General features: G+C 32.0%; 1 pseudogene; it reads right to left on the reverse strand.

Annotated features, from left to right (window-relative positions):
* Positions 1-1,586: 1,586 nt before the first annotated feature.
* Positions 1,587-15,260, reverse strand: part of LOC149563905 (sulfate transporter 3.1-like) — a 128,911-nt pseudogene continuing 115,237 nt past the window's right edge.

A 15,260-nucleotide genomic window follows, 5' to 3' on the forward strand; every position in this document is an offset into this window, starting at 1 on the left:
TTATCTTGTACCACATCAAGTTGCAAAGGTCTAGTTCTCAAAACTTCAAAATCAAAGTGTGTCTTAGAATCAAGGATGACTATGTACGTAGCTGATGTTGATCTGATCCTTGTTCCATTCTACCAATTAGAGGAAGCCATGTACATGACCATGCAAATGCCTTTTAATATTCATTGTAATGTGATGTTTTAATAGTTAATTGAGAGGTAGTTTTCATTAGTTTTTTTTTGGATCTGCCAATTATAGCAACTTTCCAAAAAAAATCATGTTGAATACGTGGAATGTTATCAACCAAAATAATATTTGGTAATCATTCATTTAGTAGGAAAGAACAATTTGTTTACAAGGCTGCAACCTTTATGACACAATGAATTATTGTGCTATTGAAAATATTATGAGTCTCTCAAATACTAAAATGTAATCAATCTTGGAGAATTTGAATTATATATATATATATATATATATATATTCAGTGTTATGTTTTCTATAACTATTTGAGCTTATCATGCATTTTATATTGCATTTTCAAAATCTACATAGAATTTGATGTCACTTTTCCAATTGATGAGATCTTTGAGTTAAACCTGCATCTTCCCTCAGCTTCCTCTCCTCCATCAATATAGCACAAATTAAATGGACTCCAAGCTTCGAAGGGAAATTCACACTAAACTTTAAATGGAACTGCAAGATGCAACTCATGACATTTGAGTGTTGGTAGTGTTATCAGGGATGACCACAATACAATAATAAAGGCAACTTCCAAGAAACTCCCACCTAGAACAAACCATAAAAGAGAGGCAAATACTCTTCTTTGTGTTCTCCTCCTTTTGGATAAATCATGTATCATTCAAAAGATTTATACTGAAAGATATTGATTATTATCATCCTTTGTATGCACAAAAGGCATTCAACAAGTTGGAGGCTTAATAACATTATGGGAAAATCTTAGGATATTTAAGGCAACTTTCCCAAATAAACTATTGCCCATTGCTACATGAAGATAACAAACTGGTAGACCTTTTATCTAATATTGGTATCGATGAGAGAGGATCTAATTACTAATGAAAGCATGTAGCATTAGTCTCACTAAATTCTTTTCCATTCACTAAGTCTGAGTTTAGATGGTTAACATTCTTAGAGACAATATGGGGGCATCAAGGCAACATTAAAGGCATTGATTAGAAAGATGGTGAATATAGAGAACTTTGTTAAGGATTTAGGTGACAAGCTAGCTAAAGCCACTAAGGCCATCAAGTTCCTATGACATTGGGTTGACTGGTCAAGTTAGAGAATGGAGAAAATACCACCTGCTTCTTTAGTTTAGATAGCATAATTACAACATAGAAACTTTTGTTACTTATTAGTTACGAAAGATACGAACTCAACCTCTCCAATACACATGGACATACAACAAACAAAATTACTCACTTTGATTGCCTAAACTGGCATCAATTTTGAATTAATAAGACCCAATATGCTGCATGGAGTTTGAAGAAAAATATGAGTCCTTCCATTTGATTCTCAATAGTTTACATTATGAAACCAAAGAAGACTTCATCCTCTTTGAATTTATGAACATTCCTTCTTTAACATTTAGACCAGTAAGGTACTTCTATATGAGAGTGGCAATACAATTCATCTAATCTTCTAGTAAGGTCCATGAAAATTGAATGTAATGCTTTGGAGTACCTTGTTATCTCGACTATTTTGTTTCCTTTTCTTCAAATAGACAAAGAAAAACTAAAAAGTCTCAAAGATTATCTTCCTTTGAGTTCGGATCAAGTCTTACCACTCAAGTTGCTATTGTATTAAGAACATTTAGTTCATCTTTGCCACCATGTATTACTTATTTAGAAGCATTTAGGAGCGAATTGCAGATTGTCACACCATTAGAAACAGTGAAAAACAACCAGTTTTGGCCCAAAAACTCTATAAATTTTTCATTATTAAAATTTTCCATCAAATTCACACTAGGATTGGCCAACGCTAGATAAAACCCATATAAGCTCAACTAAGTAGAATATTGTCTTATATAAGGGCATACTTCTCCTATGAAAACATTGTCTCTTTTAAAAAAAACTTATTTACCAACTTTAAAATCAATTGTATGTTTCTAATGTAATTCCATGAACCTTGTAACATTAATATATAAATTAAAGTTAAAAATAAATATGATTTTTCATCTAAAGATGCTCGTTATCAAGGACCATCTTAAGCTCTTGCAACATTCTAATTCCATCAAAGTCAATGTTGGCCATAGCTTCAAGAATGAAAATAGAGGAGTGCATCATTTAAATGTAGTTTAAACTCAATGTGCCATAATTCAAAGTATGTAGATTTTATTAGATCATTTGAAATCCCCATCAATAGGTAGATCGTGCTAAAAAAGTTAACATATGTTCATATGAACTATTTAAACATGTTTTGATTTGTGCAAGTAGATCATTTAGAATTATAGATAATGGTAGATGAAGCTTAAAATGTTAATATAATTTCATATGAACTACTTAAAAAAGTCAATTAAATCTGACCCACGTGAGACTAAATATCAAATTGGGGAATTGATTCATCTAAAGGCAACCTCTTTCATGGGGTGATAACAAATAATGAGATTTATGTAAGTAGAAGAAATGGGTGGATTTCACAACTTACAGGACATATCCAAAATAACATACTATAAAATATCTTCTTTAACTTGAAGATCCTTTTCATCCTCTATCCATCTCATCAGCCTATGTTCAATGGTAGATCATGGCATGTAAATATGTGTGATATGGCCATTTTTTCTATAAATATACTTTATGAAGATGGAATGTGTAGGATCATTTACTATACTTTATTGGAAACTTGTGGTTGTAAATCATTACTATGAATGATTCAAAAATTACTTAAAACAAATTAATTCTTGAAGATGTTATTTACAATGTTTGATTGATAAATAGATAACTGACCTTTCTCTTAAGTAGTTTGAGTTGGAAAAATATATTGGAGAATCTATGTGTAGAATGATAATTCCTAGAACTCTTATGTCATCTGTATACTACTCAGTAGCTCTATATATTATGGTGTTTGGGATATTTCCAAGAGCTATAGTACGAGGCCTTGAAATGGTCATTATCAATATCAGTATAGAAATGACAACCTGCAATGAAAGGATGTAAAATTTGTTGAGTAAAGCAAGAACTTCATTAATTATTTTACTAGTTTATTTTAAGAGGTACTAAATTCAAAAATAATACTATAAAAAAAATGTAATGTATACTTCTTTTTTCATGGATCCCTTGCAATGAAATAATAAGAATTATCAATGTACCATTGTGATAAGACCTATCTCAATATCTCCAAAGGCCACTCCAAAAAAAGCTCCCATGCAGATTAAGAAATCAAATTTGTCCACCTACTAGAGATGATAACTGCAGGGATATCAATTAATCCAAGCATGGCTGAAATTATAATGGAAGAAAGGATTACAAGGGGAGTGTAGTGAAAGAGTGGAGCCAAGAATAGGAGAGTTAACATCACTCCAATGGCCATCACAATGTTTGGTACAACTGCCTTGTAGTCAGCATTGAAGTTTATAGCTGACCTTGAAAAGACACCTGAACAAACCTCATGTATAGTAAAGCAAGGCTATTCAATACTAAAAACACAAAAAATTTAGTGCCATACTAAGTTCAAAACCTAAAGCTTTAGGAGTCCAAACAAATAAGAAGCCCAAATACATGAGGTAGCAAGAAAAATATGGACCTATAATGTTCATCATGCCAATGGTAATCATCTTCTTATTGCCATCAATATGGTAGTTCTTAATGAGCCCAAAACTTCTACCAATTGCTATTCCTTCCTATTTTTTATGTCACCCAGATCAGCCTAAATGAATAATCAATTGTATGTAAATATAATAAGAGAGGAGTAATGGTTATACTGAGTGTGACAAGCCCACTTATCAGTCCTGTCATTACTACAATCTTCAAATATTTTCCATAAAAGACAAAATCATTGATAGTCGTTGGATTTAACCCACTTTTCAAATGACCAACCTACTCAAGCCAGATAAAAATATTAGATGTGGCCCAGCACATCAAAACCATTTTGTTAATATTTAACTAGAAATGGAATATTAGTATTGTCACAAAAATTAGGGTGGTTGTTGCATCAAAAGATCGATGCTCGATAATAGATTCCTTAGACATGAGTTTCTCCTCTTAAATGACCAGAAAAGATGGCAAAATTATTATTAATAACCATATGTAGTCTCAAAGTGGTTCATTGGGAAGACTATCAAAGGTAAAACCACTATAATGGAGTAGTCAACAAGACGTCGTGAAGGACTGCTAGAGCACAATACAAAAAGAATACACCATACAATTGAGGAGTGATGGAGGTGAAAGGAATAGAGATTCAAAGCTATGAGCAAAAAAATGAAGAGCCCCATCATTTTTTTCAATCAAGGCCATAGCTAAGAAACAAATTTTCTTGAGAACAAGATGGATCAAGTGAACAACATGACAAAACACTAATTTGTGAATGCTAGAGGAGCAACAATTTGGAGGGCAGCACAAAAATAATGTTTATGACAGTCATATCTCAAAATGAGGATCACCTATAGGCCAAATAATTAGAGGCAAAGAGGGTCATTATATGATATTCATCTCAACAAAAGCTTGACCTATAGGGCCAAATAGTCATAAAGGTGGAAAATATTATCAAATGATGATAATGGTGACCATCTAATCAGTACTAGTACATGAAATCTATAAGGAGTAGTCATTATGCTTATAATACCATGAAACACTATAGAAAAATAAGTGATAGAGTTTTGTAATATGACGCATCGATGTACAATAGTGGCAAGCACTACAATTGAGTGTTAATGAAGGAGATCATTCAATAGGTAGATAACAACCTACTGAGGTTTTGTATGAGCTTTGACAAGGTAAAAGAGAATAATCAAATGAAATCCTTCAAAAAGAGGATTTGTGACAATGGATGTTTAGGGCATGTGGCAGACTTACAAGTAGTGGTGCCATTGAGAGTGCATAGTATATGACTAAATGCTAATATAAGAAAGAGTTGTTTTTTAATACCTACAAGTTAGGTTTTTTCTATAATGAAGTTGAGCAAAATCTTCTAAGGATAATTTTAGGATGCAAATATCAAGACTCAGGAAAAAAGCATGTGATAAAAGTCCTAGTAATAGTAGAGATTGTAGAACCTCCAGATAATCACCATGAAGAACATATTACAAACCATAAAGAGTGATTTAGTTACAGGTCAAAGAATTATATAATAAAATGAAGATATTTGACATGCCTAGTTGACATGTGACAACTAAGAATATGATATATGAAGCTATCATGAGAAACAACCTTGAAGGAGACATTGAACTAATAAGGGTGATAGTCATGGTCTTATATCTTTGTTTGGCCTTTTCTAAAGATTAATGACAGTGCAAAGAATATACCAAACCAACAAAAAACAATGCTAGAGCTAATCATATAAATAAGATCTCCCTTGAAAATTAGATAGTTAATGCTTATATGACCATAAATTAAGCAGAAGATATGCTTATAGAATTATGTTCAAACCTTCACACTATAGTATTTCTAGCTTTCATACATTCTTCTGTCATTCAGCCATATTAGGACCATAAATGGAGAAATAAAAATTATTGAGGAGACCAAAAATAGAGTAAAAATGCAAAACACTGATGCTTTGATCAAGGAGGGTAACCTTATTGATGTAGCTATATTCATATTTATAAGAGGTGTGTAACTAAAGTGGAGCAATTTGACACAAATCTAGGTCACCAACATTAGTGTTATACTCTCATAACACATATAAATATATACAAATCAAAAGCAAAGCAAAGAAACAATTGGAACTCTATAATGGGCCTCCCTATTCTACACTAAGTAATACAAGTTCTCTATATGATTATATGTCATCAAGTTGGATACAATTTTTTTTAAAGAACTTTGTATAGATCTTAACAGATCACAATTCTCAAAATACAAAAGGAAGAAAACACTTAAGGTACTATTTAAAAAAACCCAACATCTAGTTCTTCATTCAATCAAAGAAAAGTCTCTTTCAAATAGCTACCAACATCTTCCAAATGAAAAAATTGATATCAAGTCTCAAAGAGAGTTTAATCGTTACGATTTTGACCTGTTATAGATATAGATGTTTATTTGCCCTTTGCCAATCTAGGGTTACTATCCTGCTGATTTCCAAATGTCTATGCCAAGGAAAAGATGTAGCTTCCTGAATAGGTGATCACCAGCATTTGACCTTTAGATAGACCATATTTAGTTCCCACAGAGTATATTGATCAACACTCTATTTCTTTCCACAATATCACAATTTCCCACAGTGAATTGCTCTACTGTCCTGACTTACCTACTATAAAATGAAAAAAAGGGTTTCACCCTGATAAAAATTTTAATATATGTACAAATGTAACATTAAAAAAGGAAAACACATGAGATTTATAGGTCAATAATGAAATATTTTACCTATCTGATTCATCGCATTACATAAAAGGAAGGCCTAGTTACCTCTATGCCCCTCACTCTACCTTGTTTGATTACCCCTGTGCCCCATCTGCCTGTTCATGAATCAAGTACAAAACCATGGAAGAATACAGCTAGGGCATAGAAAATAAAAAGGGGATCCTAGGCCTTATATGATGACCCTTTCTACTACTATCATAAAACTAGATGATCATGTAGCCTCAATCTTTGCCATTAGAGACATAGTAGACAATGAGTTCTTGTGCATATTTTCCAATAGCACCAATAGAGAGTGAGATACAAATCATAGTTATGGCTTGAAATCTTACATTGCAAAAGATTAAAGAATTTTGGGGTTCAAAAAAGGAACTAGCACGAGCAAAAATGGTTGAAATCACCATAGCTAATTTGAAATCCTGAGAGCTAATATGAAATCACCAAAGTTTAGTATGGGCAACCCCAATGAACCCATCACTTAGCCCTAGAAGGATTATGTTGGATGGATGGATATCTATCCAAGTCAATGGGTCATACTTTTGGATCTAGTTCGAGGAACATTTGGCTATGAAGACTACACGAATATGAATCTAGCTATGAAGACCATGCAAAAAGGAGTCTAGCTATGAAGACCATGCAAATGAGAATTTGGCTATAAAGACCACATGAATAGGAGTCTGGCTATGAAGACCATGCAAATAGGAATCAAAGGGCAACTCAATAATCTAGCTCAATGGTGATCCATAATCCATAATTTGGTAGCTAATCTAAAATCACCAAAGTTCATAAATGAATTTTTTTTATTAAACTCATGAAATGTGTGCTTGAGCATCTTTATCAAAAATTTTTTGGTCAAAACTCTATTATGACCCAAGTTGGTCAAAATTTCAACCAACTTGGAAAACCTTTAGATATTTTCAAGTTGGACAAACTAAAGTTGGTCAAAATTTTGACCAAAGTGGGAAAATAATTTTTTTCGACCAACATGGGAATGAAAACAAAAAAAAAGGAGGATTCATAGCTTTGGTTGAAAAAATTGGTGGAAAAATAGGTGCAAATGTACTAGTATTGGGCATTGAAGACAAATTCTTGTGTATGCTAAGTATTCTAGTTATAACCAAGTTTAGAGTTAGTTCTTACTGAGATCACTTGGGCATCGAAGGTAGATCATGTGTTGACTAAGCTCACTTAGTTACCAAAGGAAAGTTGGCATAGATCCTATGTTGATTGAGCTCAATTGGTTACCAAAGGAAAATTAGTTCAGAATTAGTATTGACTGAGTTGGTTTAGGTAATAAAGAGTTTCTTTGAGTTGACCGAGAACTCAATTCTAAATTATCTGATTAACATCATATTGAGTTTGATAGATTTATTGGTTAATGCTAGTCAACTTAAGGAATGAATATTGCTTGATTAAAAGTATATTCAAGCTGACTTGAAAAGATTATTCATGTAAGTATAAGGTCAAGTTGAGGACTAAAGAGTGTAAAGCATGGGACAAAAGAAGATGAATTAAGGAAGAAAATTGGAAGGACATCTGCAAGAGGACAGAGTATTCGAGTTGAGCAAGATGTAAAGAGCATTCTGATCAAAGAGGATCAAGTATTCAAGATAGAACAAAGATTTGAAATAAGAAAAGATAGTTGCATAAGCAATTAGGTCAATTCACTTTTACTCTCTAATAATTCTAGCAGTGAATCAAATCTCCTAATAGAGTTAGCCTAACAGCTATTTGGTAAATCCTCTAACAAGGTGGAATTTCTAGATTGAAGTGTCTAAAGACCTATAACAAGGCCACTCCTAATAGGGTAAATTAAATCCTCTAACATGGTCACATCTAATAGTGTGTTTCATAATATTTAATAGGGTTGGCTCCTAATAGGGCTCACTTCATAAGAGTGAAAAATAGTAACTAGTTGCAATTGGTGTTTTTCCTAAATTGGGTTTCCATGTTAAATCTTGGTGTCACATGTATTCATGTTATTTGCTTTATGTTTCTACAACTAAGTTAGTTAAGGTTAATTTCATTTAATATCTTAAGATTTGCATGTTTAGTGCTAATAAAGTGACAATAATATATTAAATGTTAACCAAGTTACAACAAAATATTCAGTGTTAACTAAGTTACAACAAGTTATTGGTTTTATATTCTATTTGTTAGAAATAGGGATTACTGAGAGGGGGTGTGAATCAAAAATCTAAAAACTTTAGTCACCAACTAGATATTATTTCTTACTTTAAACCATACATAACAAAGCAATAAAGTAATGCTAAACAATAATAGTAACCATGCACAAGGATAACTCATAACACCATATTTCTTTAACTAGGGAAACCCTGGCCAAGGGAAAATCTCGATGGGAATGATACCCACTGGATAATATATTGATATATAAGTTCCTTGCTAGAGGATGGACCTTGTTAGGATTCAATGAGAAAATTTAGTATAAGGAGTCCCTATTAGGACACTTTGAATCCTTGTTAGGAGATTTTGACCCTATTAGGCAACCCTGTTAGGAGTTGTAGTACAGTAGATGCAAGATAAGCCCACTGCCTAAACATGCATTTTCAATTAAAAGAAGAGCTCACTACCCAAAAAAAATCAAACTATTGGAATATAGGTACTATAAATTCTTCCTTGATTGATCTCTAGTCTTCAAATTGATCTCGGATCACAAAATAGCTTTCACAAAACTTCGCATACAATTTCTCAACATCACAATTAGTATATATGATCACCATTTCTCATTGGAAGATGTCCTTTGCATAAATACCATGCCTTTAAAAAAATTACTACTAGGTTAGCTAAGACCATAATACATTTTTTAACTTAAGTAAACATATAGGATGTTGGCCCTAATTGGACAAGTAATTATTTTGTAAACAAAATAATCCTTTCCTTCAATTCCACTATCTCATTTCACTAAAACACAAATATCTCTTTTTTGTATAGTCCATACTAGCTTTTAAGTTTATACATGTCATCACCAACATGTATACTATCTCCATCTAACTTTGCTAATCATAATATGACATCAGCAACAAGTTATAAACAAAACAATACACTATTGTATACTAAATTCCATACTTAGACAATTTTCTAATTACCAAAAGCTAAGTATATTTATTTCCAAGGTAGATTGTAAGCATGTCATCATGTGTTTCCATAAATTACAACAATTACATATCTTCATTAGCCAATTGTCAACAATCTCCCCCTTTGGCATTGACGACAACAAAATAGGGAAAATTAGCAAGGTAACAAAAACTACATAACCAATTTAGTAATATTGCATCTATTACATTTTCCCATCTTTCCATATGCTCCCCCTACAATATAATTTACACTTTTATCTTTTCTTTACTTGATTTACAATTTTCACATTGTATCTCTCCCCCTTTGACATCAATGACAAAGGTCAAAATGTCAAAATCTGTCCAAAAATTGTCCATCTGTTGTCAAAAATGTTGGTGCTTCTACCTTAGGTTGGTAGAATCTTCATGCAATCATCAAAATTTTCATTCAAACTATCAATACCTTTAGTCCATGTCTCCATGGTGGATTCAATAGAGGTGAGAATTTCACATAAAGCATATGATGCAATCTCAATTGCATTAAGGTCTAAATACAAAAGGTTAGAATAAGTGTCCTTGGCCTTGACACATTCCTCCAACTATTTCTCAATAAGAGATATTTTTAGAGCAATTTACTCTTTGAAATCTGACATCCTCTTCAAAATTTGTCCCTTCTAAAGTTCCATTTTCTTGATATCATTGTGAATATTGGCCAATTGTCCTTCAAAATCATCAACTTTACAAGATGGATGTTGTATCTAGCTAGATAGAACCTCTAGCTCACTCATCTTTCCTCCTATCTAACTGTCAATGTCCTTAGTTAGTTTATAAGATATGGTACACTTAATGTACAATATCTTACCATCCTGTTGACACTTCTAAAGTTCCTTGATACAAGTATCAAGACTTATCAAATCATTCTTAATATTTTGATAGATGGTACTAAAGAAGTTAGCATCATGTGAAATATGTGCCTTTTCTTTTGCAACACTTAAAAAATTAGTAAATTCTTCATCAAATGACTTTAGCACTACCTATGCCCTTTGTTCTAGACCTACTTTTATGTGTTTCATAGCTAGAGTACTATCTAGTCTATCAGTAACCTCCATCAAGGTTTTCTGTAGGATCTTTACTGTTATATTCTTCTGAATAAGCTTTGATAAGGATGAGATTAAATCAGTTTGATCATCATCATCAGTTGCTAAGTTGGCAATTGAAAGCAAAGTAGATAAACTAGAAGGTTTAGTGTCATCCTCCCTTTGCTTCTTGGCTGCCTCTTTTTCTCTTCTCTTTTCTTCTTCTTTCTTTTCTTTTTCTTTTCTCTCATTTTTTGTCTTCTCTTCCTCTTCCAGTCTCTTCTTCTTTTCTTCTTTTGTTTTATTTCTTATTTCTTCTTCTTCTATTCTTTTGTTTTCCTCCTCTTCCTTTCTTTTCTTCTTATCCTCAACCAATTTCTACTTGGCCTTTTCTACTTTCTTCTTTTCTTCTTCAAGTAACCTCTTTTCCTCTTCAGTTTGTCTTAGTTTGTCATCAATATCCTTAGCATTAGGTTCATTCTATTTGGAACCTTCAAATGGATTAGTATCATCAATGTTAATGGTAACATTGGCCTGATCTATCTATATAGCATCACCTCTCAATGACACTTCCAAGGTTCTAGGTGCTGGTGGAGATGTTGCCTTAGATTTTGTAAACATCTAACTTATTGATGTTGCAATATCACTTCTTAATTTATATTTTTCACCCACCATAAATAAAAATGGTCTTACTTTATTTCTCAAGTAAGGTGCAAGATTAATCAATAATCTCTTAATATCTTCTTTGTCATCAACCTTGCAAATAAATTCTTAGCATAGACTTCAGAAGTTCTAAATCTTCTTCTCTTGTTGGTGCCTTTTTTCAATAAGTCTATCATAAAATTTCTAGTTTACTATGCCCTCAATATCCTTCAATTTTAGATTATTTGTTATAGTGTATCTCACAATAGAGATATCAATCTAATCTTTTTCAAAATTGTTATATAATTCATTAAATTTGTTCATCTAAACAAAGTTAACCTCACTAGCAATAGTTGAGTTAATCTTTTCTATCTTTGGCTTCCATGGTTGCCAAGCTTTTCTTGCTAACTACTTTGTTACTTTATCTACTAGTTTGATTCCTTGTTCTTCTTCTTCTTCATCACTAGATTCAATAATTGTCAACAATGTCTTTTGCCTCTTGCCTACTCCAGTGGCTTTTTGCTTGACCCTTTTTGTCCTTGTGGCCACTGCTTCCACTAACCTCTCAAATTTTCTCTTTGGCTCATTAGGTTGCACATCTGACACTACTACACACAGAATGCTCTATTTCAAAGATTTTTCTGTAACAGCTACTAAAGAATGTTGCACATTTAGTATTCCTTTTTTCATGGTTTTCATGACTACCTCAGACACACTCTCAGTCATACTGACCTCTAACAAAGCTTTCTTCATAATTGACTCTATCTTCTTATGTGATGCCTTCTCCAATGATGCCTAATGAGATGACTAGGTAATCTCATTATAGGTTCCAAATCTGTATTTTGTTTTATCCTTGTTTGATTTCAACAATAAATCAATACAACCAACTGCTATATCATCATTCAATTCATAAACCAAGGGATCAAGAAATTGTTCCTAAGGTTCTACTGCTTGAATATAAGTATAATTTGTATCAACCATAATACAAATGTCTTCTTTAAATCTATCTATAATTGTAGGTGCAATTTTGAATCTCTATCTCATTTCATTCTTAAATGTCTTCATTATCAAGTTCCAACTATCCAATATCTTGTTTGGAGGATGTTTTCTACATACTTATGTGATCTTCTCCATTGTACATCTATTACTACTCATTATATCTATGACTGATAAATATGAAAATATTTTAAGCACATAAAAGAATATGTGATTGATTAGTGATTGAAATCTAAACACACTATTCTTAGTCCTCTTGGTCTTTTCTAGGTTCTCAAGTAATTGTATTCTCAGAATTTCACTAAGATTTATGTGTTCCTTCTCTACACATATCTTATATGTTGCATAGATGAATCCAAAAAATAATTCATCAATATTTGAGCTTGCACATACAAAGTAGGAAATGATTCTACTTAGGAATCTTACATCATATTTTTTAATGGTGTTGATCACCATGGCCTTTCCATTATACATTGCTTTGGTATAACTCTCAACTTTCTTCTTGACCATTTTCTCACCTATAGGTGCACTACCTTGTTTACTAAGACTAGTTACCTCATGAATAAGGTCGACAAAAATATCAATTACACTGTCTCGCATCCATAGTATCCCATCATGTATCCTACTTAATATGATCTATGTCTAGTCATCTATGTCCAATTCATTGTATAAATAATATTGTAATAGGTATAGTTCCTTCAAATGTTCAAATCTGGGCTTCACAGTCATGTCATGATTGAAAACTAATTCCATATCCTTGTTCATGTATTCACTCCCAATAGATTCAAATTTACTATTAATATAACTTCTTACATCTTCCAAAAATACTACATTGTTTGGAGTAATATATAATGTTGAGTTAGGGTTCCCTTCTGTAGGTTTCATGGGAACAACCTTTAGCTTAGGTCAGTCCTCATTCTCAACATTGTGTACTATTGACATATCCATGATTCTATCAAATATTAACTTTTACAGAAAAAAATTACAATTTTTTTTTATAAAATACCTCTTTCCAAAAATAGAGTTCTCTTCGAAATCACCTTGATAAGTCACTTCTAAGTGCTCTTCACTTTGGATGTATTTACAATGAAGTAAAAATAAACTCTATACTCCATTTATTCCATCAAATTGAACTTGCATTAATTGCATATTTTACAAACATGAAAAAGTTGTCAATTACATTATATAATCAATAACTACTCAAGATCATCTATTCGATCTTCAAATGCCACTTGAGGTTTACTATAGCCTCCTTTCATCATGATAATGCTCCTCAAGATTTTGCTTTATTAAATTCTCTAGAAAAACATAGTTTTCATCTTTTGCTACAGAATTAACCTTTTCTGTAATACCAATAACTCTTAATTCCTTCATAACTTGTTTAGATAAGGTCCAAATTACAAGTGAGCTTAGGTACCACCTAATCTTAATCGGATACACCTTTCCCCAAATTTGCTAAATTTTGGTGCTATGAGCAAGCTTAAGTCAACTGGATTGAATCAAACTCGATAACTGACTTCGATCTATCTGTATCATCATCATCTAGCTTTTCTTTTGAGATATCTAATCCTTTTACAAATGCCTCATTGATTTCTTCTCAAAGTTCACTTACTACATTTCTTTGTTCCTCATTGTCTTTGTTAGTTCTGGATATCCTTTCATGGTTCCTTCTATCATTTTTGACGTTCTTTCCATTATTTCTTCTATTTCTAAAGTTTCTTCCATTGTTCCTTCTATCTCCAATTTTTTTGTCCATTCTACAATACTTTGATGTATGTCCAAAGTTGTTGCATAACTGACATACTAGTGCCCTACTTTTAGGATACTACTAATCATCAAGTGCATGAAAATTCCAAGCAATGTGTCCTAAGTTGTTACACTAATGACACATGATCTATCTATAGGGTTAGTATTTCTAGACATTCTACTATTCCTTCTATTATTATCATACCTAGGTTTCCTAAAATCAATTTCTTTATGACCCATACCATGAAAATTATCACAATAGAAGTCCTTAACATGATTAAATTACTTATTTATACAATCTCTTTTCATATGACCTATTCCATTACATGAAAAATACTTAGCTCTAGTTTCATACCTAGTTTCCTTAGGAGATTCCACTTGCTTTGGTTCATCCAAAATTTCAACTTGCTTGTCTTGTCAAACTTCTTTAGATTTATCAGAAGATTGACTAGATTCAATATTATCATCATATTTATCTTTTTCTTTCAGATTTGATCTAATCTTAGGTTTCTTTGTAGACATATTAATTAGATAACCAAGACTAGTCTTATCATAAATAGGTCTTTGTATTTTCATTGAATCATCACTCTTTTTGCTGCTAGAATAAAGCTTCTCAAGATACTACTTGCATCGAGTTCATTCACCTTTCACAATAGTATTGTACTTATGAAGCTCTTCATGGTCTTCTTTCAATGTTTCAAATTCAATTTTTTTTTGGCTAGACTTTCTCTAAGATCTGCTTTCTTAGTCTTGAAATTATATTCAACTTTTCTAGTATTATTTCTTAAAGTCAAGTTTAGATTTGTAATCTTTAATTCATGCTTCAAGATCTTGTATTCTATCTTTAGATTTGAATAATCATCATCAATAGTTCCAGATTCAGTAGACTCAGGCTTGAATTTGAGATGTTCAATCTTTTCCTTTAATTTTCCAATGTATACTTTAGAGTCTTCATATCTACCCTTTAGCTTATCTCTTTCTTTAGTAAGGAGATCAATTTATTCAAGAGCTTCTATAAGGTTCTTAATTAGTTTTTCCATATCCATAGGGATCTTATTCAAGCTATTAAGCCTCTTCAAAGTAATTATTCTCTAATACCAATTGTTAGAAATAGGGATTACTGAGAGGGTGGGTAAATTAGTAATCTACAAACTTTAGTCACCAACTAGATATTATTTCTTACTTCAAAGCATACATAACAAAGTAATAAAGCA

This window comes from Cupressus sempervirens, chromosome 4 (assembly GCF_028749045.1).
Source record: "Cupressus sempervirens isolate cs-2001-9-10 chromosome 4, ASM2874904v1, whole genome shotgun sequence".
Taxonomy (NCBI): Eukaryota; Viridiplantae; Streptophyta; class Pinopsida; order Cupressales; family Cupressaceae; genus Cupressus; species Cupressus sempervirens.